A 20,376-nucleotide genomic window follows, 5' to 3' on the forward strand; every position below is an offset into this window, starting at 1 on the left:
GTCTTTTAATATACTCCATTTGATATCCTTATTTAATAGTTTGAGCTTCCTTATCCCTTCTCTCACTAGTGACTTTCATCTCTCTCACCTGAACCAAGCAGGTTCAACAATCGTGTCTTCTGGGCATCATCACCTTCAATCCTTCCACTTAGGTTTCAAGCTCCCACATGTTCAATGTTCAGTATTTTCAAGAACCCTCAACTTTTTAACCTATCACCCATCTCATGTGTTTACTTTCTTCCTTACCCAGTTTTCATTTCTGATCCATCGTCCTGATCCCTGTCTTGCAGACAGCTCTCCACTCCCTTGTTCCTTCCATCTATCTTACTTGCCTGGCAAAATCCAGTTAAATGCACCAGTGCCCCTGCGCTGGACTGCAGAGGATACCTAGCATTGCTAACCGTTTCACTTTAAATCAGCACACATCTCCATGGATGCTCACTCGCTGCTGCCTAGTAACCCCACTCTTTAAAACCGCTAGTTCACACTTCTCTCCCTCTTCTCCTCCCATCTCTATCCTCTACTTGCATCCCTTCTGTCTCAGCTGATGACCTGGCCTCCTACTTTATTGTAAAAATAAAAGCAGTAGGACAGGCACTCCCTCATTTTCTCGACAAAGTCTACGCTCTCTAACCTTCGTTCTACTTCACCGTGTCCCTCTCTGCTTCTGTCAGGGCCAGCCTGCCACTGCCCTAAACTCTAGATTCCACCCAACCCCAACCCTACACCCAAGCATGCTCTCTCCCTAGGCTTCCACATCTCTAGAAATGACAGCCCTATCAAATCACTCATGGGCAAAACCCAGAAGTCTTCCTTAAGTTTTTCTCCTCCCCTCACTCCTGGATCTGACTCATCTGCAAATCCTACAGGCTCACTTTCAAAAAAATATCCAGCATCTGACTTCTTTTGCTATCACTCTGGTCCAAGCCACCATCTTCTCTCACCTGGATTATTGCGACACCCTCCTTCATCAGTTAAGTTTAGGTTTAGCTGTGTGCAACTGAAAAACCCAGGACAACAATGGCTTAAACAAAAAAGAAGTGTATTTCTCTCTATGTGAAACAAGCCCAGAAACAGGCAGTGCAGAGTTGGTGCGGCATCTCCATGCTCATATCAGAGACCCACTGGAGCTTTCTGTTTCACCATCCTCAGCATGTGGTTTCATTTGAAAAGTAACCTTACGATTCAAGATAGCCCCTGGAGCTCCAGCCCTTATGTTTATGTTCCAGGCTGGCAACAGGAAGAAGCAAAAGAGGAAAAAAGACTTCCTCCCAAAGGAGTAAGCTCTTTCTAAGCAGTCTTCCAAAAATACTACAAATCATCCTTATAGGTTTTTTTTTTTTTCTTTTTTTTTTTTTTTCGGCCAGAATGTAGTCACAGGACTATATATCCAGTCATAAAGGAGGGCTAGTATGTAGAGATTTCAGTTGGGCACACTGCTATCACCAAAAAGTCAGGGTTCTATTACAGAAGTAGGAAAGGACAGGTGACAAGGAAGTGGCAATTAGCAGCCCCTGCCATTCCTCCTTCATGTTTCCAGCCTTTCACTCTATATTCCATGCCGTTCCCAGCAGCCAGAACAGTACTCTTCTGTACAAAACTTGCCAGTAGCTCCCAACACTCTCAGAATCAAAGCCAAAGTCCCTACAAGGCCCTATGCAACCTGGCCCCATTGTCCCTCTGACCTCATCTGTCACTTTCCTACCTCATCGTTGCTCATCAAACAAAACTTGCTCCTCTATCAGGGCCTTTGCCTAGAAAGTTCTTTCCCCAGATCTCTCCATGGTTGGTTTGCCCTTTGACTTTCTTCCAATTTCTGTACAATGTTACCTTAGCCAAGGAGTCGTTTCTGACTACCACACATAATGCACACATGGCCTGCCTTCTTTATTCCCTGCAATGTCTTTCATTTTCTCCATAGAATGTACCGTAATTTCAAATGCTGGTATTATTTTTTATTTGTTGTGTATCTCCCCTCACTCAAAAACAAGCATCATGAAAGCCATGACTTTTGTCTCATTCATTCAATGTTCTTGCCCCAGCACCTAGGATAGTCTGACAGGTAGGGGTCACTCAGCAGTTTTAATATGAAGGGTCTGAAGTTCAGTGTGTCAAATCTCATTATTCTGTGGCTGGAATTGAAGATGAGAGGTGGGGGGAATGGAGAACAGGTCTGCATCCTATCGTAACATTCAAATGATCATCAAAAGAAATGACTGAGGTTAAAAATACATTTATTGAAAGAAAAAAGAATGAATAAAGGAATGAATGAATGAACCCCTCATCACCTCCATGACCCATGGTCTAATCAGCAATTCAACTGTTCCCTGCAGTTAAGAATGCCTCATGACATGGAAACAACCCAAGTGTCCTATCAGCTGATAATTGGCTTAAGAAGACGTGAAATATATACAACGGAACATTACTTAGCTATAAAAAGGAATGAAATAATACCATTTACAGCAAAATGGATGGACCTAGAGAATATTATACCTAGTGAAGTAAGTCAGACAGAGAAAAGCATATATGATATGATATCACATGCTGAATCTTAAAAATAACACAAATGAATCTATATACAAAACAGAAACAGGCACATTATCCATGGGGAGGAAGTCAGATGTCACCAAGGGGGAGCATGGAGTCTTCAGGGGGCAAGAAAAGCCTGGGAAAGGGGGAAACTACATGGGGCCTCTAAAGATACTATTTCCAATAACCAGTTCAATGATTCTTTTTCAGATGAACTTCGTGTAATGCAAGAAAGAATGCAGAGATATGTTTGGGGGACGACGGCGACCCTGCCTGGAGAAAGAAGGGGGAGATCTGTGCAGCTGCAACACTGCTAAGAATGGAGGATCCCAATACACAGGAACCAACTGGAGTTTCGTCTGAAGGTTCTTTAGGGTTTCACCCCTTCAAGCCAGGGCCCACAGACCTCTTAGCTCTTAGGCAAGTGTTCAGCAGAAATCCTTGATCTATTTTAATTAAATGGATGCTGCAGAGAACACAACATTAATGTAGGGAGGGCATAAAAGACAGGCATGGCTTAGATTTTTGCAGAAAGAAACCATTTATCCAAAATGGTCGTGTTAGGTGCAGGCACTGTTTCCTAGTCCTGACACGGCACAGGGCAAGCAAGCCTAACTGTTGGAATTTGGTGATGCTTTCCAACTCTGAGAAAAGGGAGGTCCCACAATAGCCATTTTCTTCTTACACTGAATTTTCTTTAAAATTCTTTGTTTAGTCTACATAAAAAGCCTAAAAAAATTAACTTTGTTTACAATTAATGAAAAAAAATCTTAATATGTTCAGGTATTGAATGTCTTACTCTAATAGTAAGAATTCTTTCACTTTAACAGTGCGGATCACTGTTTGGACCATATTTTTAAATCTTGGCAGAACAACTTATTACACAAACTTCAGAGTGGATTGTCTGGCTGATTTATTTTTCACGATGCTCATAAGAAGTTCTAAACTGCATTCAATTTTTTTGCTTATCTTTTTCTTATAAAAATTCTTGACCAGGCTCAATCTATATTAATATAGTTTAAGATCAATATATTCTTTTCAATCACTCAATAAATACACATTTAGCACTATTATGTGCCTACCACTTTGCTGACTGCCATGAAGCAAAACAGAAAAGTGTGAGAACAGCTGTTCAGCTTTCAAAGAATGTGCTATCTTTTCAGGAAGATAGGATTGTCATAAGTGAAGAAATTTGACAATAATGCAAGGCAGCGTATAATTAAATGATAAACTGTTGCACATTGTAAATAGCAGTCTTTCAAATCCTTAGAGAATCCCAATATTCAATTCATTTCCAAAAGAAACAAATTTTCTTTTATTGTTGAAATTGTCTTGCAAACCTTTGTCCTTTGAGTATAGAAGTGATTTTTAGACTTGAGAGTTATTTACAGGCAAATAAGAAGAATGAAGTAGATGACTGAATTGGTGATTATTTTTGGTCCAAGAGGGGTGTGACTCTGAAATCATGGTTTGAGCTCCCTGTGCAGCTTTTACATTGACTGTATCTGTTGCACGTTATCCATGCGGAGGAAGTCAGATGGTAGCCAGGGAGAGCAAGGAGTCTTCGGGGGGCAAGAAAAGCCTGGAAAAGCCTGGGAAACTAAATGGGGCCTCTAAAAGACATTATTTCCAATAACTAGTTGAATAAATCTTTTTCAGATGAACTTCATGTAATGCTGTGTTACTGATTTATTATGAAACATGTCTGGTGCTTTCCATGTACCAATATGAATTCAAAACCATTTATCACAAGTTTTTTTTTGCCTTTAATTAGGTGGATCAGTGATTTGACTAGCTCATCAGCCTTGCTTAAAGGGCATGAAAATAAAGTAATGGGATTTTTTTTTAATTATTAATTCAAATGAGTATGGCCACATTCGAATTGTGGATATCTGTTTAAGTCTCAATGCCATTGTTACTTAAAGTATAAAAATATGACACTTGATTCCCTGTAACTGATCACATCTTACTCAGATACTATTCCCCCAAGTGGCAGGCGTTAAGGATGGCAGGAGATGAGCCAGCTCAGCCTTTTCTGGTTGGAAACAATCTCTCTCAGGGTACACTCTCTATACTTAGGCATTTGGGGTTAATATTCAGTTAGATTCAAGGTACAAACTCCCTGCCAAGGTCGCCTCTTCCCGGCCAAGATGGTTGCAGGCAGGGAAGTGTAGTGCTTCACAAGGAGCTGTGCGGGGGCTGTGGCTCATGGACACTGGTGTCTACAGCTGGTCACACTGTCTGCACCTCTGCTTCCCACTGGTGTGGCTCCTAATTTTGGGCCATCTGCTCAGCAGCCTCCGCTGCAAAGTCCTAGCCCACATGAAGTGACCACCAGCTCTGAACCTTCCGTGTCCCCTCCCCTACCTTGAGAGGCCCCAGGAACTTTTTTGGATCTCAAGGTGTCCTGCTTTCCCAAGGCAGATTTTGAGGGACCATCAGGCCGTCTCTGCTTAAAATCCTTCCTCAGCCACTTCTAGCCTCTGTTTAGTTGGCACTATATTAACCCAGTGATTTTCCAAGAGGCTTCATATATCCTGCATCTGTTCCAAGGAAGTGCAAAGAAACCCCACCATTCTGGGAATGTCTTTGTCTTAGCAGTGCAGGCTGCTATAGCAAAATACCATACACTCCATCACTTAAATGACAAGCATTTATTTCTCCCAGTTCTGGAGGCTGGGAAGTCCAAGATTAAGGTGCCAACAGATTCCTCCCCCGCCCCCAATGGTATCTTCACGTGGCAGGAGTTGGGGTGGGGCTTTAGTCTCCTTATAAGGGCACTAATCTCATTCATGAGATTGACCTAATAATCTCCCAGAGGCTCCAGCACAAAATACCATCACACTGGGGATTAGGGCTTCCCCATATGAATCAGGGGAACACAAACATTCAGTCCATAGCAGCCTCAAACTTTCAGGTGTTTTCAAACTTCCTTGAACAGAATTTGGCCCCAGAGTGAACAATAGAGACCAAGGTTTCTCATGACTTGCCTTTCTCTCTCTCCCCTTTTCTGTTCTCTGTCCTCTTGCTCAGGCCCCACAAACCTGAAGTGCTTTCTTTGTCAATACTGACAAAAGAGCTACAAAATAAAGAAGCTAGAAGACAAGGAAAATAATTCAGAGAAATAATTCAAACTATATCATCTTCATTATGCACCTTTGGGCTTTTTCTTTTTAAATTTCCTTTGGTGTTGGCAGTTCCTTGAAGGAAATGTACCTTCATCCTTTGAAGCCTTATTTGATTTTTAGATATGGTTAAAATTATTTCAAGGCAAATCTGCTGAATAAAGTGGATGAGCTATCTGGTCAATAAACTAAGGTTTTGATAGAGAAGAGCAAGAGGGCAAGAAAGAAAGTAATCATAGACCTTTCATGGAATATGGGGCAGAAATGCACTGAAAACAGAGGCTTATAGCACCTGCCCCTTTTCCGAACATTCTCTAGAAAGTCTGCCTGACCTAGACGTACATTTGGTTACGTAGACCATAAAAACCAAACACTCAGTTACCAATGAACTAATGCTCATAAACTCTTATGCAATGACACACTTTTAAAAAGAGCTTCTAACTTACAGTTAAGGACAAATGTATTTAAAATCAAAAGTTGCACTGCACAGCTATTTCCTGGGATTGGCCAATGTGATACTATCGACCACCTAAAGGCTCTGTTGGAAACTGTCTCAGTCTTCTCTCTTATTCTTACAAAATGGCATAGGGACTGGTATAGACAGAATGAAAGGGGAAATTTTTAAGTCAAATACTCGTCAGTTGCCTTGCGTTATTTTCACCTACCTCTTACTTAGCCATGCACCTATAGAGTTAAATCTCTAGCCAATCTTAATTCCTTCTTTCCAAGATCCTTATCAATTCACAATGTTAAACTGGTGCTTTCCTCATTTTAGAGGTCCCTGTCTGGTGTTAATGTGTAAGAGCCGAAATCGATGCAGAAGGGATATTATTTTTCCTTCCTTCTTAACAGCGTCATTAGTCCTTGTTCAATGGGCATGTCACATACCTTTCTGCCCTCACAGAGAGAAATATTGCTCAAGCTTTGCAAAGTACTTTCAAATAATTTTTTGAAGAACAGCCAAAATATGAACTATGACGATGGGGAATCAACTCTCTAGTCAAAAATCTTAGTTGAATAAAGATTCCCAAGGTCATCTTAATATAAAATTTTTAAAAATCTTAGTTTGAAGTATGGTTTTCCAGCTCTGCAAGTTGCTAGCTTTCTGACCTAAGGTCAATTACTTAACTTCTATAAAGAATAATAAGGTCTGCACTCCTGAGCTCACAGCTCTTGTCTGGTTCAGGATGAGATTTACCTGTAGGAGAAGACCATCACCAGCTAGCTGCTTTTCTATGGCACTTGCAATAAAGTGGTCCAAGAAATTATCCTACTCAGGAAAACTGGACTGTAGAGTGCATGATAGCGCAAACTCTTTTTACAGAACAGGCAGTTCGGAGTGGGGAGAAACATGGGTCTTGGTCTAGAACCTCGGTGGGGATGAAGGTGATCCGGAGTAAGTAACCTACGTGTGATCTGAGCCTCACCGTCATTATCCGAGAGATGCAGCAGACCATCAGGTGTTCGGTGATGGACTCTTTTTTGGCCTTGCCTGTGGTATGCAGAAGCTCCCGGGCCAGGGATCAAACCTGAGCCACAGCAGTAACCCAAGCCACAGCAGTGGCAATGCCAAGTCCTTAACCACTAGGCCACCAGGCAACTCCCAAAAGCTTATTTTTAGAAATGAGGAAACTAGAATACAAATCAATTACATAATCTGTACAAAATTATATTATTTGTAAGTATCAATACCAGAAATCAAATATAGATCTTGTGACTGAATCTCAAATACTTATTCTACACTAAAGGGAACTTGAGTGGGGCCATTAACCCCTCTGAGAATCTGACAGATCTATGAAGTCACCTTCCAGAAGAATGCACGTAATTTCTGCATATAATTTCAGCTCATTCGTGGACCCCCCCCCCAGGGGACCACGGACCCAGATTAAAAATCTCTGCACTACAGACTGTGGTCTCTCCTAAATACTTATGGGTCAATTTACCAAATGAGAATATTATTTTTCATCCTCATGTCAGGAGAGAAGGACAGATTTTATAGTACCAAAGTGGTGCAGATAGTCGTCAAGTGACATTGGAAATAAAAACTTTTCTTCAGGCTTTCATGGTCTTTAAAACACTCCCGAGGTGCTCGAGACACCCCAAAGTTTGAGCCATACTCAGGCAGTCATTCAGCAAATCCTTCCTGAGAACACAGTGTTCACATGGCCCTGGAGTTTATAGTGGGGCCCACACAGAGCCCACTGTCATGAAATTCATATTTCTGGTGAGGGGGGGTGCACAACATACAAATATTCATGTCGCACCGGGCATAAGACAGGGTGATGTGACAGAGAGTGATGGATTGGGAAGGAGGGTCTACTGAAGGCTGTGTGGACAAGACTTCTCTCTGAGCAGCTGGCACTTGGGATGTGACTGAAAGGATGAGAAGCAGCTGCCTGGGGAAGATCCAGGGCTCAGGGATGTCATGCATAGGGAACAGCTCATACAAAACCCTAAAGTGGAAATGAACTTGGTAGGTACCACTGTGGTAGGAGGGCAAGTGGCAGGAAGTGAGCTGGGAGAGGTAGATGGTGCCAGTTCCATAGGACCTTGTAGACCAGAGCAAAGAATCTGGCTTTCCTTCTACAGGAGAAGGGAAACACTGGAGTGGCTGGGCGAGTGACATGATCTGATTCACGTTTGTAAGATCACTCAGGCTGTTGTGTGGGACTGGGTTGTTGGGGGGTCAGGAGTGAAAAAAAGGATATGAGTAATCTAGGAAAGGGATGGTAATGATGAAGAGAGAGAAAAGGTATCAAATTTGGGGGCTGAGAGTGTAGGACTGACCAACAGATTGGATGTGGGTAAGTGAAGGAGAATAAACCTAAGGATCAGACCTGGGGTTTGGCCAGAACAACTGGACTGATGGTATCATTATTTCCTGTGGTTCAGCAGACTGGCGCTGGAGCAGGGGAGGAGTGAAGGTGGGACAACCAACCGGGAGTTAGGATCTACTGAGTTAAGCAGGCAGTTAAATGTATGATGTTAGAGCTCCAGGCTCTAGAGGTCCAAGGCTAACAACATGAATTCAGAAGTTACTTCTATCCAGATAGTGTATGAAATCATATGACTGCATACAGTTAACTAGAGAAGCATGTAAAAAGAAAGAAGAGATGGCGGCACAGGACACAGCCTTAGCGACGCCCAACATTTCAAGGTCAAAGAGAAGAATTAAAGCCAGCAAAAGAGACTGAGAAAGAGTCAGCAGAGAAGTAGGAGGGAACCCAGAAGAGTATCATGTCACTGAGGCCAAGGGAACAAAAGCATTTCAAGAAGGAGAGAATGATCAACTGTGGCAAATGCTCCTTAGAGGTCGTAGCAGAGACTCTCTGCTCCTGGTCCCTATAAGTGGGAATGGAGACGTGGACATGACCCTGCTTCAATCATGTACATGAGCACAGTACTCTAAGGAATATCAGAGAAACAGGAAGGGAAACTGGATCCTTGAATGCTCATGTGGAGCAGAGCTGCCCATCTGCTATGGATCACCCACTTCTGCCTCTACCCCAATGTAGAAGAAATTAACTTCTCTCTAGAACCCCCATACTTTGGGGTCTCTATTTTACCAACTGAGCCTGTACGGTAACCTATTCCCATGCTCCAGAAATGGCAGAGAGCAACATGGAGCCAACTGGTGACTTTGACAACTTCAGAAGTATTACTGTGACTAAAACCTGAGAAGATAGAAGAGCTAATCCACTGATTCACACTTACACTCATTCAAAATATTTATGCAGCTTTTACTATGTGCCGTGCACTGTCCTAGGCCCTGGGGTAGAGCAGAGAGCAAGAAAGACAATGCCCTTGCCTTCATGGAACTTGTATTCTAGTGGAGGAGACAAAGAATAAACATGAAAAGAGATAATGATTAAACAGATATGAAGACCAGGTAGCGATATGTGCTAAGAAGAAAACAAAGGTGAGAAAGTAACTAGGAAGTGCTAGTGTAGACAGAGTGGTTGGATAGGACTTTTAGAGGAGGTTAACTTTGAGCAGAATTGAATAAATGAGAACTAAGGGAAAAGCTGCATGAAAATCTTCGTACACCAAGCAGAGGGAACAGAAAGTACAGAGTCCCTCAGGCAGGAATTCCCTTGTTCTAGGTATAGCATGTATTCTAATCTGCTATAGAACATAGTGAATGAGGTAGAAAGAGGCAAGAAATAAAATTGGAGAAAAAGAAAAATGCCAGCATATGGAAGTCCTTGAGACCGTGGCAAAGGGTTTCAGTTTCATTGTAGGTGTGGTAGGAAGTTATCAGAGTAATCAGAGAGGTTTTCACCAGGTTGGGTATTTTAAACCATCGATCTTGCTCTCTTTGAAGAACTGAATGTAGGGGTTGATTGATGTAATCCAGGCCAGAGATGATAGTGGCTTGGAGCTGCATAACAGCGGTGGAGGTGGTGAGAAACGGTCTGATTTGAAGAGTGTGTGTGTGTGTGTGTGTGTGTGTGCATGTATGTGTGCTGGAATTGTCTACAGAAACACCTTTGTGGTGATCTGCTTGCTACAAAAAGAAGCAGAGATGTGGAGCAACAGATAGAAAGTTTATAGTTTAGGAGTTCCCGTCGTGGCTCAGTGGTTAACAAATCTGACTAGGAACCATGAGGTTACAGGTTCGATCCCTGGCCTTGCTCAGTGGGTTAAGGATCCAGTGTTGCCGTGAGCTGTGGCGTAGGTCGCAGACATGGCTCGGATCCCGTGTTGCTGTGGCTCTGGCATAGGACGGCGGCTACAGCTCCGATTAGACCCCTAGCCTGGGAACCTCCATATGCTGTGGGAGTGGCCCTAGAAAATGGCAAAAAGACAAAAAAAAAAAAAAGAAGAAGAAGAAGAAGAAAGTTTATAGGAGTTTAGAAAATCTTTCTGTCATCCTGGTATCTCTCTATCTGTCTCTATCTCTGTCATTGTCTCTGTCACCTTTACTCTCTCTTTTCTTTTTTTCTTTTATTTATTTATTTATTTATTTTTTGGCTGCACCCACAGCACATGAAAGTTCCTGCACCAGAGATCGAACCCATGCCACAGTTGCAGCCTGTGCCACCACTGTGGCAATGCCGGATCCTTAATCCTCTGGACCACAAGGACAATTCCTGCTTTCTTTTAAAGGAAGGAGACATCAGAGTTAGTGCGGTGACAGGAATGATCCAATAGAAAGGGTGTAAACGATGACCTACAAGAAACAGGTAGTATTTGCAGAAGGGTGGACCCAGAATTAAGTGGAGGGTTTGGTCCTTAACAAGAGCAGACACTTTATCCACTGAAAAAGAGGAGCTATGTTAGAAATTTACTGGCATGGAAAGAGAGGAATTCTTGTGTGGTGGCGTCTGTTTTATCAATGGAATACAAGGTAACTGAGAGTGAAGACGTGGGCAAGGGGAGCCGTGGGAGGTTTAAATAAAGAGAGCGTGCTGTGGCATCATTGTTTCAGAGATTGAGAAACACACATGAAGAAAGTGCAACAGGACTGCTGAATGGGACTGAGCTCAAACAGGTGGTTCCGAATTTAAAGCGAGTCTAGTCAGCACCAATGCTGTGGTTTCCTGGGGCCCAGTTCAGTTCCTTGTGTATGAGTGCAGAGTAGGCGTTTAGTTGTGCTTAACCTGGGCTGGGGGTTTACCAGGGAAATGGAGAGAAAGCAGTGGTTTTAAGGGTATTTGCAAAGGAAGAAGTACAAGGTTGGACCCTGGAATCTAAACTGAGTAAGAAGAAAGTTAATCAATGAAGGAATCAATATTGCCAATTTTGTAGATTCCAAGCTAATACAACTTGGGAAGCTCTCTCAAAGACAAGAATACGGAATTAGGCATGAGAGTTAATATTTATTTAAGATGAAAAATAGTTACAAGTTAGGAATGTCATAAAACTGATTGTGATGGTTGATTTTTATCTGCCCAGCTGACTGGCTAAGGGATACTCAGATGGCTGCCGAAACACGATTTCTGGGGGAGTCTGTGAGGGTGTTTCCAGAAAAGATTAGCATTTGAATTGCTGAACTGAGTAAGACAGACAGCCCTCCCAATGTGGGTGAGCACCTCTCATTCTGCTGAGGGCCAGGACCGAACAAAACAAAACGGTGGAGGAAGGGCGAACATGCACTCTGTCTGCTAGAGCTGAGACATCCATCTCCAGCCCTTAGACGGTGGCACTCCTGATTCTCACGGTTCTGGATGCAGATGTGGACTTAAACCATCAGCCCCCCAATTCTCAGGCCTTTAGACTCAGACTGAATTACACCACCAGCTTTCCTGATTCTATAGCTTGCAGACACAGGCTGGGAGACTTCCTGGCTTCAATAATTGCAAGATTCAATTTCTATAATAAGTCTCCTCTTATATATACACCTATATGTATATACTCTACTGGTTCTGCTTCTCTGGAGAACCCTAATATGTTGATATATACGAAACACAACAAAATCCAGAGCCTTTGTACGAAGTTTTATTAATTAACTGTCTGGAACATCTCTATTATTTTCCTTACATGTTTCATTTGCATAACTTTTGATCACTTCTTCGTGTGACAACAATTTTGTAATAATTTTTAACACAGAAAATAGAAAGATAATTCAGTCCTTTCTATAGCATGAATGACTGAAAATGTTTATTGATATCTAGGATGTAATCACATGACCTTCCACACAGATACATGTGCTCTCGGGAGTATAGCTGCAGGTTTCTGCTCTACTATGATAGGAATTTTGATAAATTCTATTTTCCATAATACCTGTCATAAGAGAAACAATTTGCAGGGTGTTTTTCTATACATTGCATTATCTAGAATACTCACAACGGAGAGAACTTCTGTTTTGACTGGGCATTGGCAGAGAACCAAAGGCATCACAATTTCATGAGGCTTCCCTCACTTTTTTTTTTTCTCTTGTCTTTTTAGGGCCACACCCTTGGCATATGGAGGTTCCCAGGCTAGGGGTCTAATCAGAGCTACAGCTGCCGGCCTACACACCACAGCCACAGCAACGCAGGATCTGAGCGGCACCTGCGACCTACACCACAGCTCATGGCAACGCCAGATGCTTAACCCACTGAGTGAGGCCAGGGATGGAACCTGCGTCCTCACGGATGCTAATCAGATTCATTTCCACTGCTCCACGATGGGAACTCCAAGACTTCCCTACATTTTTCACTGTGTTTCTTTTCTACCACCTGAAGGTTGCTGATATGGGGGCTGCAGCACAAGGTCATGCAGTGATCTGTCTCCTTGCCAGGCACTTGCACATTACAATATGAGGGGAGGTGGTGCAGCGGGCAGTGGGAGGCATCCTGACCATTACTGCACTAAGAGCTAGGGACGACATGGCTATCTGTACTCACTGGTGACAGTGAACCTTCCATCCCAGCTAAACCAATCTAAATGTGCCCCCCAACAAAACTGTCCCTTAGCTGTGTCCCCCGACACCATCTTAGTCTGATCAGGGAAGTGTGATAGAAGGGAAGGCAAAGTGAAAGGAATGGCACTCTTAATTGGCATCGTTAAACACACAACAGCTTCTGTCTATGAGTCTCAGTTTCTGCACTTTGCCTGTTTTTCTCTTAAAGTGACTGTCTTTCTCCTTATTGTTTTTAAGCATTACTAATCTCAATTTTTTTTTGCTTATTACAGTTTAAGACATGTAGAATTGTCTAAAAGTCACTCCAAGACCATAATCACCACAAAAAACATCTGACCATGTAAATAACTTGGCTAGAGCCCTTTTCTGGGCCTTACAAAAAGGCTGTGCCTTAAAACAGGTTTCATTAGCTTCTTATAAATCTGCCTCTGACTCAGGCTGAGGGAGCAGAGGTAATGATGGAATTTCAAGATTGCTTTCCTTCCTGGGAAATCCCGTCCCCCAGAGCTTCCTCGAAGTCCCAGTGGTCCCTTACTTATCTGTCCCTTCTGGCCCCAGAAGTGCACGGGGGTGTGTGGTGAGCAGTGGAGGAAAGGGGGTGGGTCAGGATTGACTAAGAAAGCATATTTGGGCCACCAGTTTCCTTGAGGCTTGGTTTCTGCTTCATTGTGGGCTTGGAGTTCCCTCTGCAGGGACACAAACGAGAAGAGAAATTCACAGGAAAAGAAAACCATACTACTCCTTTGCAATCCTGCCAAAATCGAGTAAGTGCATTAAAATAGCTCATGGGGATCAGATTTCTCAAAAGATGAATGGTCCCATATAGCGGTTATTGCTGGTGATATCGAGGCTATAACTAAGCCTCTCTGCAGGGCCTGTCATAGCGGAAGGCCCCAACATCCAGTCCATTTTGCTTTATGAAAGCCATCAAAAACCTGCCTCTTCAGAAATGTCTGCGTCACAGATCTACTTGAAACACTGCTCACTGGAGTATCTCCTTAAATTTTTCCGGGAGGCTGTTTTTCTGTTTGTTTTGTTTTGTTATTGAAGTATAGTTGATTTACAATGTTGTGTTAGTTTCATATATATGGCAAATTGATTCAATTACATATACATATTCTTTTCCAGATTCTTTTCCACTATAGGTTATTCTTTCCGCTATAGTTCCCTGTGTTATACAGCAAGTCCTTGCTGTTTATCTATTTTAGATATAATGGTATGTATCTATCAATTCCAAAGTCCTAATTTATCTTCCCCCACCTTTTCCCTTTGGTATCCATAAGTTTGTTTTCTATGTTTGTGAATCCATTTTTGTTTTTGTAAGTTCATTTGCATCACTTTTTTAGATTCCACATATAAGTGATATCATATGATATTTGCCTTTGTCTAATTTACTTCACTTAGTATGATGGACATTTAGGTTGCTTCCATGCCTTGGCAGTGCTGCTATGAACATCTGGGTATGTATATTTCGAATTAAAGTTCTCATATTTTCCAGAATCATCAAAAAGTCTACAAATAATAAATGCTGGATAAGGTGTGAATAAACCCACCTGCACTATTAGTGGGAATGTAAATTGGTGCAGTATGGAGATTCCCTAAAAAACTAAAAATAGAGTTATCACATGATTCAGCAATCCCATTCCAGGCAATGCAACTGTTTTATCTGGAATAGACATATTAACCTGGTTTAGTCTCTAAAGTCAGTTTAGCTCACAATCTACATAGGGTACTAATGAGATGTGAGAGAAAACAAAACAAGTAGGTTTTTCACACAGAGTCTGAAAAGCCAAGGGCAATGAGATAGAGGGAGGGTGTCAAGGATAGCAGAAAACGAATCACATTTCACCATTTAAGCTAGGTCTAAATGTAAATCTTCATCTTTTAATATCTTCCTATTAGCTATTTGGGAGGTAAATTTAACCCTTAAATTCAGAATTTCAGGGCAAATTTTTCAGTCTGAAAATTTGAACTACTCTGATTAGGGAACGCACTATTTAAATTAGGCATTTCTTCTTTTATTTGGGGAAGAAAAAAAAAAAAAAGACAAACCTAGAATCCCCGACTACCAAATTAGCACCTGTAGAAACATTAGAGAGTAGAAACTGAAGGCTGTACCTAACTATAAGGAGAAGCATCCCTCTCATCAGAAATTATCCATCAGAAAATAGACAATTACATTCCATCCTTACAAAATTCCTTACAATATGGGATCCTCTGGGCATGTTGTTATTTAAAACCAAAAAATATTTTGAGGAAGTCCTATAGTTTGAAAATTGACTTAAACTATGCCAGTTTACTGTGTTAATAGAATATGTAAGAAGCCAAGCAATTTTTTTTTTTTTGGTGTAATTGAGGTACAATTTACACAGCAAAAAATTCACTTAATTTCACTGCAGATTCTGATAAGGTTTAGTAAACATATACAGTCCTGCAACCTATCATTACAATCATGTCTTAGACCAACTCCATCATCCCCAAAATGGGACTAACCCCTGCTCCTACCCCAGCACCAGGCAACCACTGATTTGCTTTCGTAAATACATAAATGCAAATCATACAGTGCCCTCTCTTCTCTTGCTCCTTTCAGTCAGGCATCTGAGATTTATCCCTGTTGTTGCATGTAGTAGTATTTTGTACCTTTTTTTTTTATATTGTGGCAAATTACACATAATTTAAAATTTACCATTTAACCATTTTGGTTGTGATTGTGATATTGTAATATATAATGAGAAATACTTTTTTTGTTTTTCTCAGTTTCTGATAAGGATGCCCTAAAATCTTTGGAATTTCCCAAGTGAGGAGGGCAATAAAGGTATCTTTTGCTATGTTAATGAGGTGCTGTTTAGGACGAAGGTGGGGGTGAGAGGGTTGGAACTTTCAGTCGTGTCTCCCTTCCTATCTCCCCTCCCCAGAGTGGAAAGGGGCTGGAGGGTGCACAGATAGCCAAGGGCCCAGGATTGAGTCACCCTGCCAGTGTAAGGAAACCTCCATAAAAACCCAAAAGGTCAGGGGTCTGCGAGCTTCTGGGTCGGTGAACCCTTGGGGATTCTGGAGTGTGGCGCTCTCAAGGAGAGCATGGAAGTTCTGCCCTTTCCCCAGGCCTTGCCCTTTGGAGGCATCTCTTCATCTGCCTGTTGATTTGCATCCTTTAATATTCTTTGTAATAAACCGGTAGTATAGTTAGTAAGTACACTGGTTTCTTTTTAAGTACAGTTGATTTACAGTGTTGTGCCAATTTCTGTTGTGCAGCCTAGTGACCCAGTCATGTGTGTATACATATATATGTATACATATGTATATATACACACACATATATACACATATATATATACACATATATATGTATACATATATGCATTTTTTTCTCATGCTATCTTCCATCATGTTTTATCTCAAGAAATTGGATATAGCTCCCTGTGCTGTACAGCAGGACCTCATTGCTTATTTATTTTAAATGTAATCCAGCAATCCCACTTTGGGGCATACAGCCAGACAGACTATAATTCCAACAGATACATGCACCCCTATGTTCATTGCAGCACTCACTATTCACAATAGCCAAGACACGCAAACAACCTAAATGACCATCAACAGATGAATGGATTAAGATGTGGTACATATACACAATGGAATACTACTCAGCTATAAACTGGCTTCTTGAGTCTTATGCGCTGCTCTAGCAAATTAATCATCGAACCCAGGGAGGGAGTTGTGGGAACCTCTGATTTGTAGCCAGTTAGTCAGAAGCACATGTAACCTGGACTTGTGATTGGCATCTGAAGTGGAGCCCGTCTTGTGAGACTGAGCCCTTCACCTGCTACATCTGATGCTATTTCTGAGTGTGGTGCCAGGATTTAGTTGAGTTGTAGGACATCCAGCTGGTCTGAGAACTGTTGATTGGTGTGGGGAAATACTCCCCACATTGGAACTGGGAACAGAACTCTTAGTGGTGAAATCTCTATAATATGAAATTTACCATTTCAAACATTTTTTTAATGGCAAAATATACATGACATAAAATTTACCAGTTTACCATTTTTAAGTGTACAGATCAATGGCATCAAGGGCATTCAATCTCACTGTGTAGCATCACTAACCATTTCCAGAACTTTTTCATCTTCCCAAATGGGAACTACGCATCCTTTAAACACTGACTCCCTATTCTGCCCTGCCCCTAGTTTCTAGCAGCCTCCGTTTTACTCTCGTCTCTACAAATTTGCCTATTTCTGGTATTTCATATAAAGGGAATCATACAGTATTATCCTTTTATGTCAGGCTTACTTCACTTAGAACAGTGTTTTCAGGATCCACTTATGTTGTGTCATGTTTTAGATCTGCATTCTTTTTTTTTTTTAATTTATTTTTATTTTTTTTATTTTTTTGCTATTTCTTTGGGCCGCTTCCACGGCATGTGGAGGTTCCCAGGCTAGGGGTTGAATCGGAGCTGTAGCCACCGGCCTACGCCAGAGCCACAGCAACGCGGGATCCGAGCCGCGTCTGCAACCTACACCATAGCTCACGGCAACGCCGGATCGTCAACCCAATGAGCAAGGCCAGGGATCGAACCCACAACCTCATGGTTCCTAGTCGGATTCGTTAACCACTGCGCCACAACGGGAACTCCTGCATTCTTTTTTAAGGCTAATATTCCATTGTATGTATATATATTTTTATCCATTCCCCTTTCGATGGACATGTGGACTGTTTCCACATTTTGGATTTTAAATAATGCTGCTACAAACATAGGTGTACAGCAATCTGAGTCCATATTTACAATTTTTTTGGTAATATTCCTGGGAATGGAATTGCTGGACCATACGATAATTCTATGTTTACCTTCCTGAGTTCTTTGTTTCTTTATTAGAACTGTTTTTAATGGGTTTTTGGAGGTATCTCATTATAATTTTAGTTTGCATTTCCCTAATTTCCAGTGATGTTGAACATCTTTCCACATGTTTTTTTTTGGAGCTCTTATATATCTTCTACTGTGAAGTAGCTATTTAATTTTTTTGCCCATCTGGGGGAGGGTCTATTTATTTTTTTCAAATTACTTTAAATCACCTTATTGAAGTATAATTGGCATACATATATCAAGTTATTTGTCTTCTTATTGAATTGTTTGTCATATTATTGAGTCGTAAGAGTTCCTTTTAAAATCCTTTTTCAAATACATATTTTTCAAATATTTTTTCCCAATCTGTCCTTGAATTTTCATTTTTTTAACTATAGTTCTCAAGAAGCATGCATTTAAAATTTTTGATGCTGTCAAATTTACCAATTTATTTCTTTTTTTTTTTTTTTTTTTTGTCTTTTTGTTGTTGTTGCTATTTCTAGGGCCGCACCCTCGGCATATGGAGGTTCCCAGGCTAGGGGTTGAATCGGAGCTGTAGCCACCGGCCTACGCCAGAGCCACAGCAACACGGGATCCGAGCCGCGTCTGCAACCTACACCACAGCTCATGGCAACACCGGATCGTTAACCCACTGAGCAAGGGCAGGGACCGAACCCGCAACCTCATGGTTCCTAGTCGGATTCGTTAACCACTGCGCCACGACGGGAACTCCCCAATTTATTTCTTTTGCAATTAATGTTTTCTATGACCTCAGAAACCTTTACCTAAAGTAACAAAGATTTTTTTTCCTTTTTCTCTTTTTTCCTTTTAAGAATCCTATAGCTTTAGCCTTTTTGCCTAGATCCATTAACCATTTTAAATTAATTTTTGTCTATGGCATGAGGAAAGAATATTCATTTCCTCCATAAAGATATTCAGTTACTCTAGCTTTATTTATTGAAAGAATTCTTTCTTTCCTCCATTGAATTACATAGCAATTTGTAATTTTTCTTACTAACACTTTGTGTTTTCAGTGCAAGACTTTAAAACCATTTCTCAAATTTATTTTTGAGTATTTTAAATGAGATTATAAATGAAATTTTAAAATCTAAGTTTTAGATTGCTCATTTCTCATATGTAAACCTCCTAAAATCACTTATTATGAGTCCTAATAGTGTTTTATAAATTCTCTACAACACTCTAAATACATGATCATGTTCTTGTGAATAAAAAAGTTTTACTTCCTCCTTTTCAAACTATGTGCCTTACATTTCTTTTGACTTTTCCTATTTCACTGGCTGGAACCTTCACTACAATGTTGAACAGAAGTGATAAGTGTGAACAAGGATGTTCACATCCTTATTTTCCTCTTGATCTTTAGTAGAAAGTATTCAATCTTTCACTGTTACACATGAGATTAGCTGTGATTTCTTGTTGATACCTTTATCAGATAAAGAAAATTACTGCCTATTTTTATTTTGTTGAAAAAACTTTTAATCATAAATAGGTACTGGAATTTGTCAAGTAATTTCTGTCTATTGAGAATTTTCTTCATTTTTCTGTTTTTTGAATTGCATCATTCTGATTGATTTTATTAGAAGTGTATTGTACGGAGTTCCCGTCGTGGCGCAGTGGTTAACGAATCCAACTAGGAACCATGAGGTTGCGGGTTCGGTCCCTGCCCTTGCTCAGTGGGTTAACGATCCGGCGTTGCCGTGAGCTGTGGTGTAGGTTGCAGACGCGGCTCGGATCCCGCGTTGCTGTGGCTCTGGCGTAGGCCAGTGGCTGCGGCTCCGATTCAACCCCTAGCCTGGGAACCTCCACATGCCGCGGGAGCGGCCCAAGAAATAGCAACAACAACAACAACAAAAAGACAAAAGACAAAAAAAAAAAAAAAAAAAAAAAAAAAAAGAAGTGTATTGTATATTACTAAGTGATTTTTGGATGCTAACCCAATTCTGCATTTCCATGATAAACCCTACCTGTTCACAATCTATTATACTCTCTGTATTTTGCAGGTTTTGAGTTATTTGTATTTTGTTAATGATTTTTGCATGTATGTTTATGTACATTGCTCTATAGTTTGCTTGTTTGTGTTTTTTCTCTTGTGATGTCTTTATCTGGCTATATTATCAGGGAAATTCTGGCTTCATAAAATGAGTTAGGAAGTTTTCTTCATTATTTATTGGAATTATTTTTTTATTGAATGAAAGATTCTGTAAATTCTGTAGTGCTTTATAATTTTCAAATGATTCACACACATGATTTCATCTAATCCCATAATAACCCTCTTTTTTCCCCCTCTACCCTTATATTACCTCTCGCCCCTTCCCTCTCCCCACTGGTAATCACTAGTTTCTTCTCTATATCTATGAATCTGCTTTTTTTGTTTTATTCACTAGTTGGTTATATTTTTTGTTTATTATTTATTCATTTATTTACTTATTGTCTTTTTAGGGCCACACCCATGGCACATGGAAGTTCCCAGGCCAGGGGTCAAATCGGAGCTACAGCTGCCAGCCACAGCCACAGCCACAGCC

The 20,376-nt window shown here is 41.0% G+C and overlaps 1 protein-coding gene and 1 long non-coding RNA gene across 2 annotated transcripts in view; one reads left to right on the top strand and one right to left on the bottom strand.

Moving 5' to 3' along the window:
• Window positions 1–20,376, bottom strand: part of UST (uronyl 2-sulfotransferase) — a 439,470-nt gene that overhangs the window by 300,269 nt on the left and 118,825 nt on the right. The window lies entirely within an intron of this gene.
• LOC146405946 (uncharacterized) lies at window positions 1,332–4,198 on the top strand. Its single transcript, XR_014844922.1, has 2 exons — window positions 1,332–2,501; window positions 2,740–4,198. It is a non-coding gene; the product is annotated as an uncharacterized LOC146405946 (long non-coding RNA).

The sequence above is a fragment of the Sus scrofa genome, chromosome 1 (assembly GCF_054392235.1).
Source record: "Sus scrofa isolate SSC_HxYL_T2T_F1_AM1 chromosome 1, Sscrofa_HxYL_maternal_Yorkshire_Landrace_v2.0, whole genome shotgun sequence".
Classification (NCBI taxonomy): Eukaryota; Metazoa; Chordata; class Mammalia; order Artiodactyla; family Suidae; genus Sus; species Sus scrofa.